Here is a 26,883-nt window from a genome sequence, read left to right on the forward strand (position 1 = left end):
AATTATGTTTTTATCACCACTTACTTGTTTTGAGGTAATCTTGAATGACAAATGAATAAATCAGCCATTGCAATGTTTCATGTAGAAATCATAACCCTGTGGGGCATACATATTTGATCCCCTCACATTCTCCATTGTAACTAATCATTAAAAAAAACAATCCTCCATTAGGAATCACAAAGGAACACTTACTAATTATATGAAAATTCATAATTATTACAATCAGTCCCTATATATGCTATAGATGATCCCCAATCAAAATTCAGTGTAAGCTACTTTGTAGGAAAGTAGAAGCAATGATAGACAAATAAAAAAAGAACTGCAGTGCATAGCAGGAGGTTACAGCGCCCCCTGCTGGCTGAAGCAGGTATTAAAAGCTTACAGCACCTGGGATTCCCAGGCTGTCTCCCATCCAAGTACTAACCAGGCCAGTTTTGAAAGAGGGAAGTTAATCTTCACGGAATCGGTTTGTTCAATGTGTTTATCAGACGTTTGAACGTTCAGTTTGCCCGCAAGTCGTGAAACAAGTCTTAAAAACAAGCTGCAAGTCTTTAGTTAACTCCCAGCGTCAAAGTATTGCTGAATCTAGTAAGATTAAGTGTAAGTCTATCCATAGGCCCACACGTTTGAGTAGAAAAGTAATAAAATCAACTAGGTCATAGTCACTTGCTCTAATTTTGGCGAGGTGTTACTTTAAACCTAAGTATGTATGAATAACCCTTTAACAACCTGTTCATTCGCTTACGGCCATACCACCCTGAACACGCCCGATCTCGTCCGATCTCGGAAGCTAAGCAGGGTCGGGCCTGGTTAGTACTTGGATGGGAGACCGCCTGGGAATACCAGGTGCTGTAAGCTTTTAATACCTCCTTTAGCCAGAAGAGGGCGCTGTTGCCTCACTAGTGGAGAAAGGACTGAGAGAAACAGGCCAGTGGAAAATGAAACATGATTTTATTTGGCAGTCTGTCCTCTTTTTTTTTGTTGCAATTTTCATCAATGTTTTCAGTGAGTATTAATACATATTACGCTCTCTGGAGGCTGTTTTCAAAGTTCAGTTTTACATTCAAAAAGTACATGTAGCCTACTTACGTAAGGACTACTGCATTAACATATTTTAATTACTTGTACTTAGGTTACTCTTTACTTCCCCACAACACTCTGGTAGCCATATTATACATTTGATTCAACTGGAAATATTCACCATCATTATAAATGTTTTCACATCAATAATAAACATTTACACCAAATCAGGAATTATTATAAATGATTACTATTAAGATTGAATTTAAAAAAAACCTGCAAACAAGTGATGCTTACTTATCAATCAATATTTTTTCAGAATCAATTGACGATTTTTCAGAAGTTGACCATTTTGCATCGTCACTTTTACTGTGGATTTATTAAGGTTTTCAATACTGCAAACTTGTGAACAGTGAACAGCAGAAATAAGTTTAAATGTTGCATTAAGGCACACAAGATTTAGGATTATTATAGTAGCCTAAGCAGTGATTGATTAAGATATAAGGGACAACTCGAAATTATGTTTTTATCACCACTTACTTGTTTTGAGGTAATCTTGAATGACAAATGAATAAATCAGCCATTGCAATGTTTCATGTAGAAATCATAACCCTGTGGGGCATACATATTTGATCCCCTCACATTCTCCATTGTAACTAATCATTAAAAAAAACAATCCTCCATTAGGAATCACAAAGGAACACTTACTAATTATATGAAAATTCATAATTATTACAATCAGTCCCTATATATGCTATAGATGATCCCCAATCAAAATTCAGTGTAAGCTACTTTGTAGGAAAGTAGAAGCAATGATAGACAAATAAAAAAAGAACTGCAGTGCATAGCAGGAGGTTACAGCGCCCCCTGCTGGCTGAAGCAGGTATTAAAAGCTTACAGCACCTGGGATTCCCAGGCGGTCTCCCATCCAAGTACTAACCAGGCCAGTTTTGAAAGAGGGAAGTTAATCTTCACGGAATCGGTTTGTTCAATGTGTTTATCAGACGTTTGAACGTTCAGTTTGCCCGCAAGTCGTGAAACAAGTCTTAAAAACAAGCTGCAAGTCTTTAGTTAACTCCCAGCGTCAAAGTATTGCTGAATCTAGTAAGATTAAGTGTAAGTCTATCCATAGGCCCACACGTTTGAGTAGAAAAGTAATAAAATCAACTAGGTCATAGTCACTTGCTCTAATTTTGGCGAGGTGTTACTTTAAACCTAAGTATGTATAAATAACCCTTTAACAACCTGTTCATTCGCTTACGGCCATACCACCCTGAACACGCCCGATCTCGTCCGATCTCGGAAGCTAAGCAGGGTCGGGCCTGGTTAGTACTTGGATGGGAGACCGCCTGGGAATACCAGGTGCTGTAAGCTTTTAATACCTCCTTTAGCCAGAAGAGGGCGCTGTTGCCTCACTAGTGGAGAAAGGACTGAGAGAAACAGGCCAGTGGAAAATGAAACATGATTTTATTTGGCAGTCTGTCCTCTTTTTTTTTGTTGCAATTTTCATCAATGTTTTCAGTGAGTATTAATACATATTACGCTCTCTGGAGGCTGTTTTCAAAGTTCAGTTTTACATTCAAAAAGTACATGTAGCCTACTTACGTAAGGACTACTGCATTAACATATTTTAATTACTTGTACTTAGGTTACTCTTTACTTCCCCACAACACTCTGGTAGCCATATTATACATTTGATTCAACTGGAAATATTCACCATCATTATAAATGTTTTCACATCAATAATAAACATTTACACCAAATCAGGAATTATTATAAATGATTACTATTAAGATTGAATTTAAAAAAAACCTGCAAACAAGTGATGCTTACTTATCAATCAATATTTTTTCAGAATCAATTGACGATTTTTCAGAAGTTGACCATTTTGCATCGTCACTTTTACTGTGGATTTATTAAGGTTTTCAATACTGCAAACTTGTGAACAGTGAACAGCAGAAATAAGTTTAAATGTTGCATTAAGGCACACAAGATTTAGGATTATTATAGTAGCCTAAGCAGTGATTGATTAAGATATAAGGGACAACTCGAAATTATGTTATTATCACCACTTACTTGTTTTGAGGTAATCTTGAATGACAAATGAATAAATCAGCCATTGCAATGTTTCATGTAGAAATCATAACCCTGTGGGGCATACATATTTGATCCCCTCACATTCTCCATTGTAACTAATCATTAAAAAAAACAATCCTCCATTAGGAATCACAAAGGAACACTTACTAATTATATGAAAATTCATAATTATTACAATCAGTCCCTATATATGCTATAGATGATCCCCAATCAAAATTCAGTGTAAGCTACTTTGTAGGAAAGTAGAAGCAATGATAGACAAATAAAAAAAGAACTGCAGTGCATAGCAGGAGGTTACAGCGCCCCCTGCTGGCTGAAGCAGGTATTAAAAGCTTACAGCACCTGGGATTCCCAGGCGGTCTCCCATCCAAGTACTAACCAGGCCAGTTTTGAAAGAGGGAAGTTAATCTTCACGGAATCGGTTTGTTCAATGTGTTTATCAGACGTTTGAACGTTCAGTTTGCCCGCAAGTCGTGAAACAAGTCTTAAAAACAAGCTGCAAGTCTTTAGTTAACTCCCAGCGTCAAAGTATTGCTGAATCTAGTAAGATTAAGTGTAAGTCTATCCATAGGCCCACACGTTTGAGTAGAAAAGTAATAAAATCAACTAGGTCATAGTCACTTGCTCTAATTTTGGCGAGGTGTTACTTTAAACCTAAGTATGTATAAATAACCCTTTAACAACCTGTTCATTCGCTTACGGCCATACCACCCTGAACACGCCCGATCTAGTCCGATCTCGGAAGCTAAGCAGGGTCGGGCCTGGTTAGTACTTGGATGGGAGACCGCCTGGGAATACCAGGTGCTGTAAGCTTTTAATACCTCCTTTAGCCAGAAGAGGGCGCTGTTGCCTCACTAGTGGAGAAAGGACTGAGAGAAACAGGCCAGTGGAAAATGAAACATGATTTTATTTGGCAGTCTGTCCTCTTTTTTTTTGTTGCAATTTTCATCAATGTTTTCAGTGAGTATTAATACATATTACGCTCTCTGGAGGCTGTTTTCAAAGTTCAGTTTTACATTCAAAAAGTACATGTAGCCTACTTACGTAAGGACTACTGCATTAACATATTTTAATTACTTGTACTTAGGTTACTCTTTACTTCCCCACAACACTCTGGTAGCCATATTATACATTTGATTCAACTGGAAATATTCACCATCATTATAAATGTTTTCACATCAATAATAAACATTTACACCAAATCAGGAATTATTATAAATGATTACTATTAAGATTGAATTAAAAAAAAACCTGCAAACAAGTGATGCTTACTTATCAATCAATATTTTTTCAGAATCAATTGACGATTTTTCAGAAGTTGACCATTTTGCATCGTCACTTTTACTGTGGATTTATTAAGGTTTTCAATACTGCAAACTTGTGAACAGTGAACAGCAGAAATAAGTTTAAATGTTGCATTAAGGCACACAAGATTTAGGATTATTATAGTAGCCTAAGCAGTGATTGATTAAGATATAAGGGACAACTCGAAATTATGTTTTTATCACCACTTACTTGTTTTGAGGTAATCTTGAATGACAAATGAATAAATCAGCCATTGCAATGTTTCATGTAGAAATCATAACCCTGTGGGGCATACATATTTGATCCCCTCACATTCTCCATTGTAACTAATCATTAAAAAAAACAATCCTCCATTAGGAATCACAAAGGAACACTTACTAATTATATGAAAATGCATAATTATTACAATCAGTCCCTATATATGCTATAGATGATCCCCAATCAAAATTCAGTGTAAGCTACTTTGTAGGAAAGTAGAAGCAATGATAGACAAATAAAAAAAGAACTGCAGTGCATAGCAGGAGGTTACAGCGCCCCCTGCTGGCTGAAGCAGGTATTAAAAGCTTACAGCACCTGGGATTCCCAGGCGGTCTCCCATCCAAGTACTAACCAGGCCAGTTTTGAAAGAGGGAAGTTAATCTTCACGGAATCGGTTTGTTCAATGTGTTTATCAGACGTTTGAACGTTCAGTTTGCCCGCAAGTCGTGAAACAAGTCTTAAAAACAAGCTGCAAGTCTTTAGTTAACTCCCAGCGTCAAAGTATTGCTGAATCTAGTAAGATTAAGTGTAAGTCTATCCATAGGCCCACACGTTTGAGTAGAAAAGTAATAAAATCAACTAGGTCATAGTCACTTGCTCTAATTTTGGCGAGGTGTTACTTTAAACCTAAGTATGTATAAATAACCCTTTAACAACCTGTTCATTCGCTTACAGCCATACCACCCTGAACACGCCCGATCTCGTCCGATCTCGGAAGCTAAGCAGGGTCGGGCCTGGTTAGTACTTGGATGGGAGACCGCCTGGGAATACCAGGTGCTGTAAGCTTTTAATACCTCCTTTAGCCAGAAGAGGGCGCTGTTGCCTCACTAGTGGAGAAAGGACTGAGAGAAACAGGCCAGTGGAAAATGAAACATGATTTTATTTGGCAGTCTGTCCTCTCTTTTTTTTTTGTTGTTGCAATTTTCATCAATGTTTTCAGTGAGTATTAATACATATTACGCTCTCTGGAGGCTGTTTTCAAAGTTCAGTTTTACATTCAAAAAGTACATGTAGCCTACTTAAGTAAGGACTACTGCATTAACATATTTTAATTACTTGTACTTAGGTTACTCTTTACTTCCCCACAACACTCTGGTAGCCATATTATACATTTGATTCAACTGGAAATATTCACCATCATTATAAATGTTTTCACATCAATAATAAACATTTACACCAAATCAGGAATTATTATAAATGATTACTATTAAGATTGAATTTAAAAAAAACCTGCAAACAAGTGATGCTTACTTATCAATCAATATTTTTTCAGAATCAATTGACGATTTTTCAGAAGTTGACCATTTTGCATCGTCACTTTTACTGTGGATTTATTAAGGTTTTCAATACTGCAAACTTGTGAACAGTGAACAGCAGAAATAAGTTTAAATGTTGCATTAAGGCACACAAGATTTAGGATTATTATAGTAGCCTAAGCAGTGATTGATTAAGATATAAGGGACAACTCGAAATTATGTTTTTATCACCACTTACTTGTTTTGAGGTAATCTTGAATGACAAATGAATAAATCAGCCATTGCAATGTTTCATGTAGAAATCATAACCCTGTGGGGCATACATATTTGATCCCCTCACATTCTCCATTGTAACTAATCATTAAAAAAAACAATCCTCCATTAGGAATCACAAAGGAACACTTACTAATTATATGAAAATTCATAATTATTACAATCAGTCCCTATATATGCTATAGATGATCCCCAATCAAAATTCAGTGTAAGCTACTTTGTAGGAAAGTAGAAGCAATGATAGACAAATAAAAAAAGAACTGCAGTGCATAGCAGGAGGTTACAGCGCCCCCTGCTGGCTGAAGCAGGTATTAAAAGCTTACAGCACCTGGGATTCCCAGGCGGTCTCCCATCCAAGTACTAACCAGGCCAGTTTTGAAAGAGGGAAGTTAATCTTCATGGAATCGGTTTGTTCAATGTGTTTATCAGACGTTTGAACGTTCAGTTTGCCCGCAAGTCGTGAAACAAGTCTTAAAAACAAGCTGCAAGTCTTTAGTTAACTCCCAGCGTCAAAGTATTGCTGAATCTAGTAAGATTAAGTGTAAGTCTATCCATAGGCCCACACGTTTGAGTAGAAAAGTAATAAAATCAACTAGGTCATAGTCACTTGCTCTAATTTTGGCGAGGTGTTACTTTAAACCTAAGTATGTATAAATAACCCTTTAACAACCTGTTCATTCGCTTACGGCCATACCACCCTGAACACGCCCGATCTCGTCCGATCTCAGAAGCTAAGCAGGGTCGGGCCTGGTTAGTACTTGGATGGTAGACCGCCTGGGAATACCAGGTGCTGTAAGCTTTTAATACCTCCTTTAGCCAGAAGAGGGCGCTGTTGCCTCACTAGTGGAGAAAGGACTGAGAGAAACAGGCCAGTGGAAAATGAAACATGATTTTATTTGGCAGTCTGTCCTCTCTTTTTTTGTTGTTGTTGCAATTTTCATCAATGTTTTCAGTGAGTATTAATACATATTACGCTCTCTGGAGGCTGTTTTCAAAGTTCAGTTTTACATTCAAAAAGTACATGTAGCCTACTTAAGTAAGGACTACTGCATTAACATATTTTAATTACTTGTACTTAGGTTACTCTTTACTTCCCCACAACACTCTGGTAGCCATATTATACATTTGATTCAACTGGAAATATTCACCATCATTATAAATGTTTTCACATCAATAATAAACATTTACACCAAATCAGGAATTATTATAAATGATTACTATTAAGATTGAATTTAAAAAAAACCTGCAAACAAGTGATGCTTACTTATCAATCAATATTTTTTCAGAATCAATTGACGATTTTTCAGAAGTTGACCATTTTGCATCGTCACTTTTACTGTGGATTTATTAAGGTTTTCAATACTGCAAACTTGTGAACAGTGAACAGCAGAAATAAGTTTAAATGTTGCATTAAGGCACACAAGATTTAGGATTATTATAGTAGCCTAAGCAGTGATTGATTAAGATATAAGGGACAACTCGAAATTATGTTTTTATCACCACTTACTTGTTTTGAGGTAATCTTGAATGACAAATGAATAAATCAGCCATTGCAATGTTTCATGTAGAAATCATAACCCTGTGGGGCATACATATTTGATCCCCTCACATTCTCCATTGTAACTAATCATTAAAAAAAACAATCCTCCATTAGGAATCACAAAGGAACACTTACTAATTATATGAAAATTCATAATTATTACAATCAGTCCCTATATATGCTATAGATGATCCCCAATCAAAATTCAGTGTAAGCTACTTTGTAGGAAAGTAGAAGCAATGATAGACAAATAAAAAAAGAACTGCAGTGCATAGCAGGAGGTTACAGCGCCCCCTGCTGGCTGAAGCAGGTATTAAAAGCTTACAGCACCTGGGATTCCCAGGCGGTCTCCCATCCAAGTACTAACCAGGCCAGTTTTGAAAGAGGGAAGTTAATCTTCACGGAATCGGTTTGTTCAATGTGTTTATCAGACGTTTGAACGTTCAGTTTGCCCGCAAGTCGTGAAACAAGTCTTAAAAACAAGCTGCAAGTCTTTAGTTAACTCCCAGCGTCAAAGTATTGCTGAATCTAGTAAGATTAAGTGTAAGTCTATCCATAGGCCCACACGTTTGAGTAGAAAAGTAATAAAATCAACTAGGTCATAGTCACTTGCTCTAATTTTGGCGAGGTGTTACTTTAAACCTAAGTATGTATAAATAACCCTTTAACAACCTGTTCATTCACTTACGGCCATACCACCCTGAACACGCCCGATCTCGTCCGATCTCGGAAGCTAAGCAGGGTCGGGCCTGCTTAGTACTTGGATGGTAGACCGCCTGGGAATACCAGGTGCTGTAAGCTTTTAATACCTCCTTTAGCCAGAAGAGGGCGCTGTTGCCTCACTAGTGGAGAAAGGACTGAGAGAAACAGGCCAGTGGAAAATGAAACATGATTTTATTTGGCAGTCTGTCCTCTCTTTTTTTTTTGTTGTTGCAATTTTCATCAATGTTTTCAGTGAGTATTAATACATATTACGCTCTCTGGAGGCTGTTTTCAAAGTTCAGTTTTACATTCAAAAAGTACATGTAGCCTACTTAAGTAAGGACTACTGCATTAACATATTTTAATTACTTGTACTTAGGTTACTCTTTACTTCCCCACAACACTCTGGTAGCCATATTATACATTTGATTCAACTGGAAATATTCACCATCATTATAAATGTTTTCACATCAATAATAAACATTTACACCAAATCAGGAATTATTATAAATGATTACTATTAAGATTGAATTTAAAAAAAACCTGCAAACAAGTGATGCTTACTTATCAATCAATATTTTTTCAGAATCAATTGACGATTTTTCAGAAGTTGACCATTTTGCATCGTCACTTTTACTGTGGATTTATTAAGGTTTTCAATACTGCAAACTTGTGAACAGTGAACAGCAGAAATAAGTTTAAATGTTGCATTAAGGCACACAAGATTTAGGATTATTATAGTAGCCTAAGCAGTGATTGATTAAGATATAAGGGACAACTCGAAATTATGTTTTTATCACCACTTACTTGTTTTGAGGTAATCTTGAATGACAAATGAATAAATCAGCCATTGCAATGTTTCATGTAGAAATCATAACCCTGTGGGGCATACATATTTGATCCCCTCACATTCTCCATTGTAACTAATCATTAAAAAAAACAATCCTCCATTAGGAATCACAAAGGAACACTTACTAATTATATGAAAATTCATAATTATTACAATCAGTCCCTATATATGCTATAGATGATCCCCAATCAAAATTCAGTGTAAGCTACTTTGTAGGAAAGTAGAAGCAATGATAGACAAATAAAAAAAGAACTGCAGTGCATAGCAGGAGGTTACAGCGCCCCCTGCTGGCTGAAGCAGGTATTAAAAGCTTACAGCACCTGGGATTCCCAGGCGGTCTCCCATCCAAGTACTAACCAGGCCAGTTTTGAAAGAGGGAAGTTAATCTTCATGGAATCGGTTTGTTCAATGTGTTTATCAGACGTTTGAACGTTCAGTTTGCCCGCAAGTCGTGAAACAAGTCTTAAAAACAAGCTGCAAGTCTTTAGTTAACTCCCAGCGTCAAAGTATTGCTGAATCTAGTAAGATTAAGTGTAAGTCTATCCATAGGCCCACACGTTTGAGTAGAAAAGTAATAAAATCAACTAGGTCATAGTCACTTGCTCTAATTTTGGCGAGGTGTTACTTTAAACCTAAGTATGTATAAATAACCCTTTAACAACCTGTTCATTCGCTTACGGCCATACCACCCTGAACACGCCCGATCTCGTCCGATCTCGGAAGCTAAGCAGGGTCGGGCCTGGTTAGTACTTGGATGGTAGACCGCCTGGGAATACCAGGTGCTGTAAGCTTTTAATACCTCCTTTAGCCAGAAGAGGGCGCTGTTGCCTCACTAGTGGAGAAAGGACTGAGAGAAACAGGCCAGTGGAAAATGAAACATGATTTTATTTGGCAGTCTGTCCTCTCTTTTTTTGTTGTTGTTGCAATTTTCATCAATGTTTTCAGTGAGTATTAATACATATTACGCTCTCTGGAGGCTGTTTTCAAAGTTCAGTTTTACATTCAAAAAGTACATGTAGCCTACTTAAGTAAGGACTACTGCATTAACATATTTTAATTACTTGTACTTAGGTTACTCTTTACTTCCCCACAACACTCTGGTAGCCATATTATACATTTGATTCAACTGGAAATATTCACCATCATTATAAATGTTTTCACATCAATAATAAACATTTACACCAAATCAGGAATTATTATAAATGATTACTATTAAGATTGAATTTAAAAAAAACCTGCAAACAAGTGATGCTTACTTATCAATCAATATTTTTTCAGAATCAATTGACGATTTTTCAGAAGTTGACCATTTTGCATCGTCACTTTTACTGTGGATTTATTAAGGTTTTCAATACTGCAAACTTGTGAACAGTGAACAGCAGAAATAAGTTTAAATGTTGCATTAAGGCACACAAGATTTAGGATTATTATAGTAGCCTAAGCAGTGATTGATTAAGATATAAGGGACAACTCGAAATTATGTTTTTATCACCACTTACTTGTTTTGAGGTAATCTTGAATGACAAATGAATAAATCAGCCATTGCAATGTTTCATGTAGAAATCATAACCCTGTGGGGCATACATATTTGATCCCCTCACATTCTCCATTGTAACTAATCATTAAAAAAAACAATCCTCCATTAGGAATCACAAAGGAACACTTACTAATTATATGAAAATTCATAATTATTACAATCAGTCCCTATATATGCTATAGATGATCCCCAATCAAAATTCAGTGTAAGCTACTTTGTAGGAAAGTAGAAGCAATGATAGACAAATAAAAAAAGAACTGCAGTGCATAGCAGGAGGTTACAGCGCCCCCTGCTGGCTGAAGCAGGTATTAAAAGCTTACAGCACCTGGGATTCCCAGGCGGTCTCCCATCCAAGTACTAACCAGGCCAGTTTTGAAAGAGGGAAGTTAATCTTCACGGAATCGGTTTGTTCAATGTGTTTATCAGACGTTTGAACGTTCAGTTTGCCCGCAAGTCGTGAAACAAGTCTTAAAAACAAGCTGCAAGTCTTTAGTTAACTCCCAGCGTCAAAGTATTGCTGAATCTAGTAAGATTAAGTGTAAGTCTATCCATAGGCCCACACGTTTGAGTAGAAAAGTAATAAAATCAACTAGGTCATAGTCACTTGCTCTAATTTTGGCGAGGTGTTACTTTAAACCTAAGTATGTATAAATAACCCTTTAACAACCTGTTCATTCACTTACGGCCATACCACCCTGAACACGCCCGATCTCGTCCGATCTCGGAAGCTAAGCAGGGTCGGGCCTGCTTAGTACTTGGATGGTAGACCGCCTGGGAATACCAGGTGCTGTAAGCTTTTAATACCTCCTTTAGCCAGAAGAGGGCGCTGTTGCCTCACTAGTGGAGAAAGGACTGAGAGAAACAGGCCAGTGGAAAATGAAACATGATTTTATTTGGCAGTCTGTCCTCTCTTTTTTTTTTGTTGTTGCAATTTTCATCAATGTTTTCAGTGAGTATTAATACATATTACGCTCTCTGGAGGCTGTTTTCAAAGTTCAGTTTTACATTCAAAAAGTACATGTAGCCTACTTAAGTAAGGACTACTGCATTAACATATTTTAATTACTTGTACTTAGGTTACTCTTTACTTCCCCACAACACTCTGGTAGCCATATTATACATTTGATTCAACTGGAAATATTCACCATCATTATAAATGTTTTCACATCAATAATAAACATTTACACCAAATCAGGAATTATTATAAATGATTACTATTAAGATTGAATTTAAAAAAAACCTGCAAACAAGTGATGCTTACTTATCAATCAATATTTTTTCAGAATCAATTGACGATTTTTCAGAGGTTGACCATTTTGCATCGTCACTTTTACTGTGGATTTATTAAGGTTTTCAATACTGCAAACTTGTGAACAGTGAACAGCAGAAATAAGTTTAAATGTTGCATTAAGGCACACAAGATTTAGGATTATTATAGTAGCCTAAGCAGTGATTGATTAAGATATAAGGGACAACTCGAAATTATGTTTTTATCACCACTTACTTGTTTTGAGGTAATCTTGAATGACAAATGAATAAATCAGCCATTGCAATGTTTCATGTAGAAATCATAACCCTGTGGGGCATACATATTTGATCCCCTCACATTCTCCATTGTAACTAATCATTAAAAAAAACAATCCTCCATTAGGAATCACAAAGGAACACTTACTAATTATATGAAAATTCATAATTATTACAATCAGTCCCTATATATGCTATAGATGATCCCCAATCAAAATTCAGTGTAAGCTACTTTGTAGGAAAGTAGAAGCAATGATAGACAAATAAAAAAAGAACTGCAGTGCATAGCAGGAGGTTACAGCGCCCCCTGCTGGCTGAAGCAGGTATTAAAAGCTTACAGCACCTGGGATTCCCAGGCGGTCTCCCATCCAAGTACTAACCAGGCCAGTTTTGAAAGAGGGAAGTTAATCTTCACGGAATCGGTTTGTTCAATGTGTTTATCAGACGTTTGAACGTTCAGTTTGCCCGCAAGTCGTGAAACAAGTCTTAAAAACAAGCTGCAAGTCTTTAGTTAACTCCCAGCGTCAAAGTATTGCTGAATCTAGTAAGATTAAGTGTAAGTCTATCCATAGGCCCACACGTTTGAGTAGAAAAGTAATAAAATCAACTAGGTCATAGTCACTTGCTCTAATTTTGGCGAGGTGTTACTTTAAACCTAAGTATGTATAAATAACCCTTTAACAACCTGTTCATTCGCTTACGGCCATACCACCCTGAACACGCCCGATCTCGTCCGATCTCGGAAGCTAAGCAGGGTCGGACCTGGTTAGTACTTGGATGGGAGACCGCCTGGGAATACCAGGTGCTGTAAGCTTTTAATACCTCCTTTAGCCAGAAGAGGGCGCTGTTGCCTCACTAGTGGAGAAAGGACTGAGAGAAACAGGCCAGTGGAAAATGAAACATGATTTTATTTGGCAGTCTGTCCTCTTTTTTTTTGTTGCAATTTTCATCAATGTTTTCAGTGAGTATTAATACATATTACGCTCTCTGGAGGCTGTTTTCAAAGTTCAGTTTTACATTCAAAAAGTACATGTAGCCTACTTACGTAAGGACTACTGCATTAACATATTTTAATTACTTGTACTTAGGTTACTCTTTACTTCCCCACAACACTCTGGTAGCCATATTATACATTTGATTCAACTGGAAATATTCACCATCATTATAAATGTTTTCACATCAATAATAAACATTTACACCAAATCAGGAATTATTATAAATGATTACTATTAAGATTGAATTTAAAAAAAACCTGCAAACAAGTGATGCTTACTTATCAATCAATATTTTTTCAGAATCAATTGACGATTTTTCAGAAGTTGACCATTTTGCATCGTCACTTTTACTGTGGATTTATTAAGGTTTTCAATACTGCAAACTTGTGAACAGTGAACAGCAGAAATAAGTTTAAATGTTGCATTAAGGCACACAAGATTTAGGATTATTATAGTAGCCTAAGCAGTGATTGATTAAGATATAAGGGACAACTCGAAATTATGTTTTTATCACCACTTACTTGTTTTGAGGTAATCTTGAATGACAAATGAATAAATCAGCCATTGCAATGTTTCATGTAGAAATCATAACCCTGTGGGGCATACATATTTGATCCCCTCACATTCTCCATTGTAACTAATCATTAAAAAAAACAATCCTCCATTAGGAATCACAAAGGAACACTTACTAATTATATGAAAATTCATAATTATTACAATCAGTCCCTATATATGCTATAGATGATCCCCAATCAAAATTCAGTGTAAGCTACTTTGTAGGAAAGTAGAAGCAATGATAGACAAATAAAAAAAGAACTGCAGTGCATAGCAGGAGGTTACAGCGCCCCCTGCTGGCTGAAGCAGGTATTAAAAGCTTACAGCACCTGGGATTCCCAGGCGGTCTCCCATCCAAGTACTAACCAGGCCAGTTTTGAAAGAGGGAAGTTAATCTTCACGGAATCGGTTTGTTCAATGTGTTTATCAGACGTTTGAACGTTCAGTTTGCCCGCAAGTCGTGAAACAAGTCTTAAAAACAAGCTGCAAGTCTTTAGTTAACTCCCAGCGTCAAAGTATTGCTGAATCTAGTAAGATTAAGTGTAAGTCTATCCATAGGCCCACACGTTTGAGTAGAAAAGTAATAAAATCAACTAGGTCATAGTCACTTGCTCTAATTTTGGCGAGGTGTTACTTTAAACCTAAGTATGTATAAATAACCCTTTAACAACCTGTTCATTTGCTTACGGCCATACCACCCTGAACACGCCCGATCTCGTCCGATCTCGGAAGCTAAGCAGGGTCGGGCCTGGTTAGTACTTGGATGGGAGACCGCCTGGGAATACCAGGTGCTGTAAGCTTTTAATACCTCCTTTAGCCAGAAGAGGGCGCTGTTGCCTCACTAGTGGAGAAAGGACTGAGAGAAACAGGCCAGTGGAAAATGAAACATGATTTTATTTGGCAGTCTGTCCTCTCTTTTTTTTTTGTTGTTGCAATTTTCATCAATGTTTTCAGTGAGTATTAATACATATTACGCTCTCTGGAGGCTGTTTTCAAAGTTCAGTTTTACATTCAAAAAGTACATGTAGCCTACTTAAGTAAGGACTATTGCATTAACATATTTTAATTACTTGTACTTAGGATACTCTTTACTTCCCCACAACACTCTGGTAGCCATATTATACATTTGATTCAACTGGAAATATTCACCATCATTATAAATGTTTTCACATCAATAATAAACATTTACACCAAATCAGGAATTATTATAAATGATTACTATTAAGATTGAATTTAAAAAAAACCTGCAAACAAGTGATGCTTACTTATCAATCAATATTTTTTCAGAATCAATTGACGATTTTTCAGAAGTTGACCATTTTGCATCGTCACTTTTACTGTGGATTTATTAAGGTTTTCAATACTGCAAACTTGTGAACAGTGAACAGCAGAAATAAGTTTAAATGTTGCATTAAGGCACACAAGATTTAGGATTATTATAGTAGCCTAAGCAGTGATTGATTAAGATATAAGGGACAACTCGAAATTATGTTTTTATCACCACTTACTTGTTTTGAGGTAATCTTGAATGACAAATGAATAAATCAGCCATTGCAATGTTTCATGTAGAAATCATAACCCTGTGGGGCATACATATTTGATCCCCTCACATTCTCCATTGTAACTAATCATTAAAAAAAACAATCCTCCATTAGGAATCACAAAGGAACACTTACTAATTATATGAAAATTCATAATTATTACAATCAGTCCCTATATATGCTATAGATGATCCCCAATCAAAATTCAGTGTAAGCTACTTTGTAGGAAAGTAGAAGCAATGATAGACAAATAAAAAAAGAACTGCAGTGCATAGCAGGAGGTTACAGCGCCCCCTGCTGGCTGAAGCAGGTATTAAAAGCTTACAGCACCTGGGATTCCCAGGCGGTCTCCCATCCAAGTACTAACCAGGCCAGTTTTGAAAGAGGGAAGTTAATCTTCACGGAATCGGTTTGTTCAATGTGTTTATCAGACGTTTGAACGTTCAGTTTGCCCGCAAGTCGTGAAACAAGTCTTAAAAACAAGCTGCAAGTCTTTAGTTAACTCCCAGCGTCAAAGTATTGCTGAATCTAGTAAGATTAAGTGTAAGTCTATCCATAGGCCCACACGTTTGAGTAGAAAAGTAATAAAATCAACTAGGTCATAGTCACTTGCTCTAATTTTGGCGAGGTGTTACTTTAAACCTAAGTATGTATAAATAACCCTTTAACAACCTGTTCATTCGCTTACGGCCATACCACCCTGAACACGCCCGATCTCGTCCGATCTCGGAAGCTAAGCAGGGTCGGGCCTGGTTAGTACTTGGATGGGAGACCGCCTGGGAATACCAGGTGCTGTAAGCTTTTAATACCTCCTTTAGCCAGAAGAGGGCGCTGTTGCCTCACTAGTGGAGAAAGGACTGAGAGAAACAGGCCAGTGGAAAATGAAACATGATTTTATTTGGCAGTCTGTCCTCTTTTTTTTTGTTGCAATTTTCATCAATGTTTTCAGTGAGTATTAATACATATTACGCTCTCTGGAGGCTGTTTTCAAAGTTCAGTTTTACATTCAAAAAGTACATGTAGCCTACTTACGTAAGGACTACTGCATTAACATATTTTAATTACTTGTACTTAGGTTACTCTTTACTTCCCCACAACACTCTGGTAGCCATATTATACATTTGATTCAACTGGAAATATTCACCATCATTATAAATGTTTTCACATCAATAATAAACATTTACACCAAATCAGGAATTATTATAAATGATTACTATTAAGATTGAATTTAAAAAAAACCTGCAAACAAGTGATGCTTACTTATCAATCAATATTTTTTCAGAATCAATTGACGATTTTTCAGAAGTTGACCATTTTGCATCGTCACTTTTACTGTGGATTTATTAAGGTTTTCAATACTGCAAACTTGTGAACAGTGAACAGCAGAAATAAGTTTAAATGTTGCATTAAGGCACACAAGATTTAGGATTATTATAGTAGCCTAAGCAGTGATTGATTAAGATATAAGGGACAACTCGAAATTATGTTTTTATCACCACTTACTTGTTTTGAGGTAATCTTGAATGACAAATGAATAAATCAGCCATTGCAATGTTTCATGTAGAAATCATAACCCTGTGGGGCATACATATTTGATCCCCTCACATTCTCCATTGTAACTAATCATTAAAAAAAACAATCCTCCATTAGGAATCACAAAGGAACACTTACTAATTATATGAAAATTCATAATTATTACAATCAGTCCCTATATATGCTATAGATGATCCCCAATCAAAATTCAGTGTAAGCTACTTTGTAGGAAAGTAGAAGCAATGATAGACAAATAAAAAAAGAACTGCAGTGCATAGCAGGAGGTTACAGCGCCCCCTGCTGGCTGAAGCAGGTATTAAAAGCTTACAGCACCTGGGATTCCCAGGCGGTCTCCCATCCAAGTACTAACCAGGCCAGTTTTGAAAGAGGGAAGTTAATCTTCACGGAATCGGTTTGTTCAATGTGTTTATCAGACGTTTGAACGTTCAGTTTGCCCGCAAGTCGTGAAACAAGTCTTAAAAACAAGCTGCAAGTCTTTAGTTAACTCCCAGCGTCAAAGTATTGCTGAATCTAGTAAGATTAAGTGTAAGTCTATCCATAGGCCCACACGTTTGAGTAGAAAAGTAATAAAATCAACTAGGTCATAGTCACTTGCTCTAATTTTGGCGAGGTGTTACTTTAAACCTAAGTATGTATAAATAACCCTTTAACAACCTGTTCATTCACTTACGGCCATACCACCCTGAACACGCCCGATCTCGTCCGATCTCGGAAGCTAAGCAGGGTCGGGCCTGGTTAGTACTTGGATGGGAGACCGCCTGGGAATACCAGGTGCTGTAAGCTTTTAATACCTCCTTTAGCCAGAAGAGGGCGCTGTTGCCTCACTAGTGGAGAAAGGACTGAGAGAAACAGGCCAGTGGAAAATGAAACATGATTTTATTTGGCAGTCTGTCCTCTCTTTTTTTTTTGTTGTTGCAATTTTCATCAATGTTTTCAGTGAGTATTAATACATATTACGCTCTCTGGAGGCTGTTTTCAAAGTTCAGTTTTACATTCAAAAAGTACATGTAGCCTACTTAAGTAAGGACTATTGCATTAACATATTTTAATTACTTGTACTTAGGATACTCTTTACTTCCCCACAACACTCTGGTAGCCATATTATACATTTGATTCAACTGGAAATATTCACCATCATTATAAATGTTTTCACATCAATAATAAACATTTACACCAAATCAGGAATTATTATAAATGATTACTATTAAGATTGAATTTAAAAAAAACCTGCAAACAAGTGATGCTTACTTATCAATCAATATTTTTTCAGAATCAATTGACGATTTTTCAGAAGTTGACCATTTTGCATCGTCACTTTTACTGTGGATTTATTAAGGTTTTCAATACTGCAAACTTGTGAACAGTGAACAGCAGAAATAAGTTTAAATGTTGCATTAAGGCACACAAGATTTAGGATTATTATAGTAGCCTAAGCAGTGATTGATTAAGATATAAGGGACAACTCGAAATTATGTTTTTATCACCACTTACTTGTTTTGAGGTAATCTTGAATGACAAATGAATAAATCAGCCATTGCAATGTTTCATGTAGAAATCATAACCCTGTGGGGCATACATATTTGATCCCCTCACATTCTCCATTGTAACTAATCATTAAAAAAAACAATCCTCCATTAGGAATCACAAAGGAACACTTACTAATTATATGAAAATTCATAATTATTACAATCAGTCCCTATATATGCTATAGATGATCCCCAATCAAAATTCAGTGTAAGCTACTTTGTAGGAAAGTAGAAGCAATGATAGACAAATAAAAAAAGAACTGCAGTGCATAGCAGGAGGTTACAGCGCCCCCTGCTGGCTGAAGCAGGTATTAAAAGCTTACAGCACCTGGGATTCCCAGGCGGTCTCCCATCCAAGTACTAACCAGGCCAGTTTTGAAAGAGGGAAGTTAATCTTCACGGAATCGGTTTGTTCAATGTGTTTATCAGACGTTTGAACGTTCAGTTTGCCCGCAAGTCGTGAAACAAGTCTTAAAAACAAGCTGCAAGTCTTTAGTTAACTCCCAGCGTCAAAGTATTGCTGAATCTAGTAAGATTAAGTGTAAGTCTATCCATAGGCCCACACGTTTGAGTAGAAAAGTAATAAAATCAACTAGGTCATAGTCACTTGCTCTAATTTTGGCGAGGTGTTACTTTAAACCTAAGTATGTATAAATAACCCTTTAACAACCTGTTCATTCGCTTACGGCCATACCACCCTGAACACGCCCGATCTCGTCCGATCTCGGAAGCTAAGCAGGGTCGGGCCTGGTTAGTACTTGGATGGGAGACCGCCTGGGAATACCAGGTGCTGTAAGCTTTTAATACCTCCTTTAGCCAGAAGAGGGCGCTGTTGCCTCACTAGTGGAGAAAGGACTGAGAGAAACAGGCCAGTGGAAAATGAAACATGATTTTATTTGGCAGTCTGTCCTCTTTTTTTTTGTTGCAATTTTCATCAATGTTTTCAGTGAGTATTAATACATATTACGCTCTCTGGAGGCTGTTTTCAAAGTTCAGTTTTACATTCAAAAAGTACATGTAGCCTACTTACGTAAGGACTACTGCATTAACATATTTTAATTACTTGTACTTAGGTTACTCTTTACTTCCCCACAACACTCTGGTAGCCATATTATACATTTGATTCAACTGGAAATATTCACCATCATTATAAATGTTTTCACATCAATAATAAACATTTACACCAAATCAGGAATTATTATAAATGATTACTATTAAGATTGAATTTAAAAAAAACCTGCAAACAAGTGATGCTTACTTATCAATCAATATTTTTTCAGAATCAATTGACGATTTTTCAGAAGTTGACCATTTTGCATCGTCACTTTTACTGTGGATTTATTAAGGTTTTCAATACTGCAAACTTGTGAACAGTGAACAGCAGAAATAAGTTTAAATGTTGCATTAAGGCACACAAGATTTAGGATTATTATAGTAGCCTAAGCAGTGATTGATTAAGATATAAGGGACAACTCGAAATTATGTTTTTATCACCACTTACTTGTTTTGAGGTAATCTTGAATGACAAATGAATAAATCAGCCATTGCAATGTTTCATGTAGAAATCATAACCCTGTGGGGCATACATATTTGATCCCCTCACATTCTCCATTGTAACTAATCATTAAAAAAAACAATCCTCCATTAGGAATCACAAAGGAACACTTACTAATTATATGAAAATTCATAATTATTACAATCAGTCCCTATATATGCTATAGATGATCCCCAATCAAAATTCAGTGTAAGCTACTTTGTAGGAAAGTAGAAGCAATGATAGACAAATAAAAAAAGAACTGCAGTGCATAGCAGGAGGTTACAGCGCCCCCTGCTGGCTGAAGCAGGTATTAAAAGCTTACAGCACCTGGGATTCCCAGGCGGTCTCCCATCCAAGTACTAACCAGGCCAGTTTTGAAAGAGGGAAGTTAATCTTCACGGAATCGGTTTGTTCAATGTGTTTATCAGACGTTTGAACGTTCAGTTTGCCCGCAAGTCGTGAAACAAGTCTTAAAAACAAGCTGCAAGTCTTTAGTTAACTCCCAGCGTCAAAGTATTGCTGAATCTAGTAAGATTAAGTGTAAGTCTATCCATAGGCCCACACGTTTGAGTAGAAAAGTAATAAAATCAACTAGGTCATAGTCACTTGCTCTAATTTTGGCGAGGTGTTACTTTAAACCTAAGTATGTATAAATAACCCTTTAACAACCTGTTCATTTGCTTACGGCCATACCACCCTGAACACGCCCGATCTCGTCCGATCTCGGAAGCTAAGCAGGGTCGGGCCTGGTTAGTACTTGGATGGGAGACCGCCTGGGAATACCAGGTGCTGTAAGCTTTTAATACCTCCTTTAGCCAGAAGAGGGCGCTGTTGCCTCACTAGTGGAGAAAGGACTGAGAGAAACAGGCCAGTGGAAAATGAAACATGATTTTATTTGGCAGTCTGTCCTCTCTTTTTTTTTTGTTGTTGCAATTTTCATCAATGTTTTCAGTGAGTATTAATACATATTACGCTCTCTGGAGGCTGTTTTCAAAGTTCAGTTTTACATTCAAAAAGTACATGTAGCCTACTTAAGTAAGGACTATTGCATTAACATATTTTAATTACTTGTACTTAGGATACTCTTTACTTCCCCACAACACTCTGGTAGCCATATTATACATTTGATTCAACTGGAAATATTCACCATCATTATAAATGTTTTCACATCAATAATAAACATTTACACCAAATCAGGAATTATTATAAATGATTACTATTAAGATTGAATTTAAAAAAAACCTGCAAACAAGTGATGCTTACTTATCAATCAATATTTTTTCAGAATCAATTGACGATTTTTCAGAAGTTGACCATTTTGCATCGTCACTTTTACTGTGGATTTATTAAGGTTTTCAATACTGCAAACTTGTGAACAGTGAACAGCAGAAATAAGTTTAAATGTTGCATTAAGGCACACAAGATTTAGGATTATTATAGTAGCCTAAGCAGTGATTGATTAAGATATAAGGGACAACTCGAAATTATGTTTTTATCACCACTTACTTGTTTTGAGGTAATCTTGAATGACAAATGAATAAATCAGCCATTGCAATGTTTCATGTAGAAATCATAACCCTGTGGGGCATACATATTTGATCCCCTCACATTCTCCATTGTAACTAATCATTAAAAAAAACAATCCTCCATTAGGAATCACAAAGGAACACTTACTAATTATATGAAAATTCATAATTATTACAATCAGTCCCTATATATGCTATAGATGATCCCCAATCAAAATTCAGTGTAAGCTACTTTGTAGGAAAGTAGAAGCAATGATAGACAAATAAAAAAAGAACTGCAGTGCATAGCAGGAGGTTACAGCGCGCCCTGCTGGCTGAAGCAGGTATTAAAAGCTTACAGCACCTGGGATTCCCAGGCGGTCTCCCATCCAAGTACTAACCAGGCCAGTTTTGAAAGAGGGAAGTTAATCTTCACGGAATCGGTTTGTTCAATGTGTTTATCAGACGTTTGAACGTTCAGTTTGCCCGCAAGTCGTGAAACAAGTCTTAAAAACAAGCTGCAAGTCTTTAGTTAACTCCCAGCGTCAAAGTATTGCTGAATCTAGTAAGATTAAGTGTAAGTCTATCCATAGGCCCACACGTTTGAGTAGAAAAGTAATAAAATCAACTAGGTCATAGTCACTTGCTCTAATTTTGGCGAGGTGTTACTTTAAACCTAAGTATGTATAAATAACCCTTTAACAACCTGTTCATTCGCTTACGGCCATACCACCCTGAACACGCCCGATCTCGTCCGATCTCGGAAGCTAAGCAGGGTCGGGCCTGGTTAGTACTTGGATGGGAGACCGCCTGGGAATACCAGGTGCTATAAGCTTTTAATACCTCCTTTAGCCAGAAGAGGGCGCTGTTGCCTCACTAGTGGAGAAAGGACTGAGAGAAACAGGCCAGTGGAAAATGAAACATGATTTTATTTGGCAGTCTGTCCTCTTTTTTTTTGTTGCAATTTTCATCAATGTTTTCAGTGAGTATTAATACATATTACGCTCTCTGGAGGCTGTTTTCAAAGTTCAGTTTTACATTCAAAAAGTACATGTAGCCTACTTACGTAAGGACTACTGCATTAACATATTTTAATTACTTGTACTTAGGTTACTCTTTACTTCCCCACAACACTCTGGTAGCCATATTATACATTTGATTCAACTGGAAATATTCACCATCATTATAAATGTTTTCACATCAATAATAAACATTTACACCAAATCAGGAATTATTATAAATGATTACTATTAAGATTGAATTTAAAAAAAACCTGCAAACAAGTGATGCTTACTTATCAATCAATATTTTTTCAGAATCAATTGACGATTTTTCAGAAGTTGACCATTTTGCATCGTCACTTTTACTGTGGATTTATTAAGGTTTTCAATACTGCAAACTTGTGAACAGTGAACAGCAGAAATAAGTTTAAATGTTGCATTAAGGCACACAAGATTTAGGATTATTATAGTAGCCTAAGCAGTGATTGATTAAGATATAAGGGACAACTCGAAATTATGTTTTTATCACCACTTACTTGTTTTGAGGTAATCTTGAATGACAAATGAATAAATCAGCCATTGCAATGTTTCATGTAGAAATCATAACCCTGTGGGGCATACATATTTGATCCCCTCACATTCTCCATTGTAACTAATCATTAAAAAAAACAATCCTCCATTAGGAATCACAAAGGAACACTTACTAATTATATGAAAATTCATAATTATTACAATCAGTCCCTATATATGCTATAGATGATCCCCAATCAAAATTCAGTGTAAGCTACTTTGTAGGAAAGTAGAAGCAATGATAGACAAATAAAAAAAGAACTGCAGTGCATAGCAGGAGGTTACAGCGCCCCCTGCTGGCTGAAGCAGGTATTAAAAGCTTACAGCACCTGGGATTCCCAGGCGGTCTCCCATCCAAGTACTAACCAGGCCAGTTTTGAAAGAGGGAAGTTAATCTTCACGGAATCGGTTTGTTCAATGTGTTTATCAGACGTTTGAACGTTCAGTTTGCCCGCAAGTCGTGAAACAAGTCTTAAAAACAAGCTGCAAGTCTTTAGTTAACTCCCAGCGTCAAAGTATTGCTGAATCTAGTAAGATTAAGTGTAAGTCTATCCATAGGCCCACACGTTTGAGTAGAAAAGTAATAAAATCAACTAGGTCATAGTCACTTGCTCTAATTTTGGCGAGGTGTTACTTTAAACCTAAGTATGTATAAATAACCCTTTAACAACCTGTTCATTCGCTTACGGCCATACCACCCTGAACACGCCCGATCTCGTCCGATCTCGGAAGCTAAGCAGGGTCGGGCCTGGTTAGTACTTGGATGGGAGACCGCCTGGGAATACCAGGTGCTGTAAGCTTTTAATACCTCCTTTAGCCAGAAGAGGGCGCTGTTGCCTCACTAGTGGAGAAAGGACTGAGAGAAACAGGCCAGTGGAAAATGAAACATGATTTTATTTGGCAGTCTGTCCTCTCTTTTTTTTTTGTTGTTGCAATTTTCATCAATGTTTTCAGTGAGTATTAATACATATTACGCTCTCTGGAGGCTGTTTTCAAAGTTCAGTTTTACATTCAAAAAGTACATGTAGCCTACTTAAGTAAGGACTATTGCATTAACATATTTTAATTACTTGTACTTAGGATACTCTTTACTTCCCCACAACACTCTGGTAGCCATATTATACATTTGATTCAACTGGAAATATTCACCATCATTATAAATGTTTTCATATCAATAATAAACATTTACACCAAATCAGGAATTATTATAAATGATTACTATTAAGATTGAATTTAAAAAAAACCTGCAAACAAGTGATGCTTACTTATCAATCAATATTTTTTCAGAATCAATTGACGATTTTTCAGAAGTTGACCATTTTGCATCGTCACTTTTACTGTGGATTTATTAAGGTTTTCAATACTGCAAACTTGTGAACAGTGAACAGCAGAAATAAGTTTAAATGTTGCATTAAGGCACACAAGATTTAGGATTATTATAGTAGCCTAAGCAGTGATTGATTAAGATATAAGGGACAACTCGAAATTATGTTTTTATCACCACTTACTTGTTTTGAGGTAATCTTGAATGACAAATGAATAAATCAGCCATTGCAATGTTTCATGTAGAAATCATAACCCTGTGGGGCATACATATTTGATCCCCTCACATTCTCCATTGTAACTAATCATTAAAAAAAACAATCCTCCATTAGGAATCACAAAGGAACACTTACTAATTATATGAAAATTCATAATTATTACAATCAGTCCCTATATATGCTATAGATGATCCCCAATCAAAATTCAGTGTAAGCTACTTTGTAGGAAAGTAGAAGCAATGATAGACAAATAAAAAAAGAACTGCAGTGCATAGCAGGAGGTTACAGCGCCCCCTGCTGGCTGAAGCAGGTATTAAAAGCTTACAGCACCTGGGATTCCCAGGCGGTCTCCCATCCAAGTACTAACCAGGCCAGTTTTGAAAGAGGGAAGTTAATCTTCACGGAATCGGTTTGTTCAATGTGTTTATCAGACGTTTGAACGTTCAGTTTGCCCGCAAGTCGTGAAACAAGTCTTAAAAACAAGCTGCAAGTCTTTAGTTAACTCCCAGCGTCAAAGTATTGCTGAATCTAGTAAGATTAAGTGTAAGTCTATCCATAGGCCCACACGTTTGAGTAGAAAAGTAATAAAATCAACTAGGTCATAGTCACTTGCTCTAATTTTGGCGAGGTGTTACTTTAAACCTAAGTATGTATAAATAACCCTTTAACAACCTGTTCATTCGCTTACGGCCATACCACCCTGAACACGCCCGATCTCGTCCGATCTCGGAAGCTAAGCAGGGTCGGGCCTGGTTAGTACTTGGATGGGAGACCGCCTGGGAATACCAGGTGCTGTAAGCTTTTAATACCTCCTTTAGCCAGAAGAGGGCGCTGTTGCCTCACTAGTGGAGAAAGGACTGAGAGAAACAGGCCAGTGGAAAATGAAACATGATTTTATTTGGCAGTCTGTCCTCTCTTTTTTTTTTGTTGTTGCAATTTTCATCAATGTTTTCAGTGAGTATTAATACATATTACGCTCTCTGGAGGCTGTTTTCAAAGTTCAGTTTTACATTCAAAAAGTACATGTAGCCTACTTAAGTAAGGACTATTGCATTAACATATTTTAATTACTTGTACTTAGGATACTCTTTACTTCCCCACAACACTCTGGTAGCCATATTATACATTTGATTCAACTGGAAATATTCACCATCATTATAAATGTTTTCACATCAATAATAAACATTTACACCAAATCAGGAATTATTATAAATGATTACTATTAAGATTGAATTTAAAAAAAACCTGCAAACAAGTGATGCTTACTTATCAATCAATATTTTTTCAGAATCAATTGACGATTTTTCAGAAGTTGACCATTTTGCATCGTCACTTTTACTGTGGATTTATTAAGGTTTTCAATACTGCAAACTTGTGAACAGTGAACAGCAGAAATAAGTTTAAATGTTGCATTAAGGCACACAAGATTTAGGATTATTATAGTAGCCTAAGCAGTGATTGATTAAGATATAAGGGACAACTCGAAATTATGTTTTTATCACCACTTACTTGTTTTGAGGTAATCTTGAATGACAAATGAATAAATCAGCCATTGCAATGTTTCATGTAGAAATCATAACCCTGTGGGGCATACATATTTGATCCCCTCACATTCTCCATTGTAACTAATCATTAAAAAAAACAATCCTCCATTAGGAATCACAAAGGAACACTTACTAATTATATGAAAATTCATAATTATTACAATCAGTCCCTATATATGCTATAGATGATCCCCAATCAAAATTCAGTGTAAGCTACTTTGTAGGAAAGTAGAAGCAATGATAGACAAATAAAAAAAGAACTGCAGTGCATAGCAGGAGGTTACAGCGCCCCCTGCTGGCTGAAGCAGGTATTAAAAGCTTACAGCACCTGGGATTCCCAGGCGGTCTCCCATCCAAGTACTAACCAGGCCAGTTTTGAAAGAGGGAAGTTAATCTTCACGGAATCGGTTTGTTCAATGTGTTTATCAGACGTTTGAACGTTCAGTTTGCCCGCAAGTCGTGAAACAAGTCTTAAAAACAAGCTGCAAGTCTTTAGTTAACTCCCAGCGTCAAAGTATTGCTGAATCTAGTAAGATTAAGTGTAAGTCTATCCATAGGCCCACATGTTTGAGTAGAAAAGTAATAAAATCAACTAGGTCATAGTCACTTGCTCTAATTTTGGCGAGGTGTTACTTTAAACCTAAGTATGTAT

General features: G+C 36.6%; 17 non-coding genes across 17 annotated transcripts; all 17 read left to right on the forward strand.

The window, feature by feature from the left end:
* The first annotated feature begins 739 nt into the window (after positions 1–739).
* LOC136181880 (5S ribosomal RNA) lies at positions 740–858 on the forward strand. The gene has a single exon (XR_010668196.1). It is a non-coding gene; the product is annotated as a 5S ribosomal RNA (ribosomal RNA).
* Positions 859–2,275: 1,417 nt separating this feature from the next.
* On the forward strand, positions 2,276–2,394 carry LOC136181881 (5S ribosomal RNA). The gene has a single exon (XR_010668197.1). It is a non-coding gene; the product is annotated as a 5S ribosomal RNA (ribosomal RNA).
* A 1,417-nt stretch (positions 2,395–3,811) lies between these two features.
* Positions 3,812–3,930, forward strand: LOC136181681 (5S ribosomal RNA). Its single transcript, XR_010668028.1, has one exon. It is a non-coding gene; the product is annotated as a 5S ribosomal RNA (ribosomal RNA).
* A 1,417-nt stretch (positions 3,931–5,347) lies between these two features.
* Positions 5,348–5,466, forward strand: LOC136181339 (5S ribosomal RNA). The gene has a single exon (XR_010667688.1). It is a non-coding gene; the product is annotated as a 5S ribosomal RNA (ribosomal RNA).
* A 1,423-nt stretch (positions 5,467–6,889) lies between these two features.
* LOC136181784 (5S ribosomal RNA) lies at positions 6,890–7,008 on the forward strand. Its single transcript, XR_010668131.1, has one exon. It is a non-coding gene; the product is annotated as a 5S ribosomal RNA (ribosomal RNA).
* A 1,423-nt stretch (positions 7,009–8,431) lies between these two features.
* LOC136181819 (5S ribosomal RNA) lies at positions 8,432–8,550 on the forward strand. The gene has a single exon (XR_010668166.1). It is a non-coding gene; the product is annotated as a 5S ribosomal RNA (ribosomal RNA).
* A 1,423-nt stretch (positions 8,551–9,973) lies between these two features.
* LOC136181516 (5S ribosomal RNA) lies at positions 9,974–10,092 on the forward strand. The gene has a single exon (XR_010667863.1). It is a non-coding gene; the product is annotated as a 5S ribosomal RNA (ribosomal RNA).
* A 1,423-nt stretch (positions 10,093–11,515) lies between these two features.
* On the forward strand, positions 11,516–11,634 carry LOC136181820 (5S ribosomal RNA). The gene has a single exon (XR_010668167.1). It is a non-coding gene; the product is annotated as a 5S ribosomal RNA (ribosomal RNA).
* Positions 11,635–13,057: 1,423 nt separating this feature from the next.
* On the forward strand, positions 13,058–13,176 carry LOC136181414 (5S ribosomal RNA). The gene has a single exon (XR_010667762.1). It is a non-coding gene; the product is annotated as a 5S ribosomal RNA (ribosomal RNA).
* Positions 13,177–14,593: 1,417 nt separating this feature from the next.
* LOC136181883 (5S ribosomal RNA) lies at positions 14,594–14,712 on the forward strand. The gene has a single exon (XR_010668199.1). It is a non-coding gene; the product is annotated as a 5S ribosomal RNA (ribosomal RNA).
* A 1,423-nt stretch (positions 14,713–16,135) lies between these two features.
* Positions 16,136–16,254, forward strand: LOC136181884 (5S ribosomal RNA). Its single transcript, XR_010668200.1, has one exon. It is a non-coding gene; the product is annotated as a 5S ribosomal RNA (ribosomal RNA).
* A 1,417-nt stretch (positions 16,255–17,671) lies between these two features.
* On the forward strand, positions 17,672–17,790 carry LOC136181458 (5S ribosomal RNA). The gene has a single exon (XR_010667805.1). It is a non-coding gene; the product is annotated as a 5S ribosomal RNA (ribosomal RNA).
* A 1,423-nt stretch (positions 17,791–19,213) lies between these two features.
* Positions 19,214–19,332, forward strand: LOC136181885 (5S ribosomal RNA). The gene has a single exon (XR_010668201.1). It is a non-coding gene; the product is annotated as a 5S ribosomal RNA (ribosomal RNA).
* A 1,417-nt stretch (positions 19,333–20,749) lies between these two features.
* Positions 20,750–20,868, forward strand: LOC136181886 (5S ribosomal RNA). Its single transcript, XR_010668202.1, has one exon. It is a non-coding gene; the product is annotated as a 5S ribosomal RNA (ribosomal RNA).
* A 1,423-nt stretch (positions 20,869–22,291) lies between these two features.
* LOC136181607 (5S ribosomal RNA) lies at positions 22,292–22,410 on the forward strand. Its single transcript, XR_010667954.1, has one exon. It is a non-coding gene; the product is annotated as a 5S ribosomal RNA (ribosomal RNA).
* Positions 22,411–23,827: 1,417 nt separating this feature from the next.
* LOC136181887 (5S ribosomal RNA) lies at positions 23,828–23,946 on the forward strand. The gene has a single exon (XR_010668203.1). It is a non-coding gene; the product is annotated as a 5S ribosomal RNA (ribosomal RNA).
* Positions 23,947–25,369: 1,423 nt separating this feature from the next.
* Positions 25,370–25,488, forward strand: LOC136181888 (5S ribosomal RNA). The gene has a single exon (XR_010668204.1). It is a non-coding gene; the product is annotated as a 5S ribosomal RNA (ribosomal RNA).
* The last annotated feature ends 1,395 nt before the right edge of the window (positions 25,489–26,883 follow it).

The sequence above is a fragment of the Labrus bergylta genome, chromosome 13 (genome assembly GCF_963930695.1).
Source record: "Labrus bergylta chromosome 13, fLabBer1.1, whole genome shotgun sequence".
Lineage (NCBI taxonomy): Eukaryota > Metazoa > Chordata > Actinopteri > Labriformes > Labridae > Labrus > Labrus bergylta.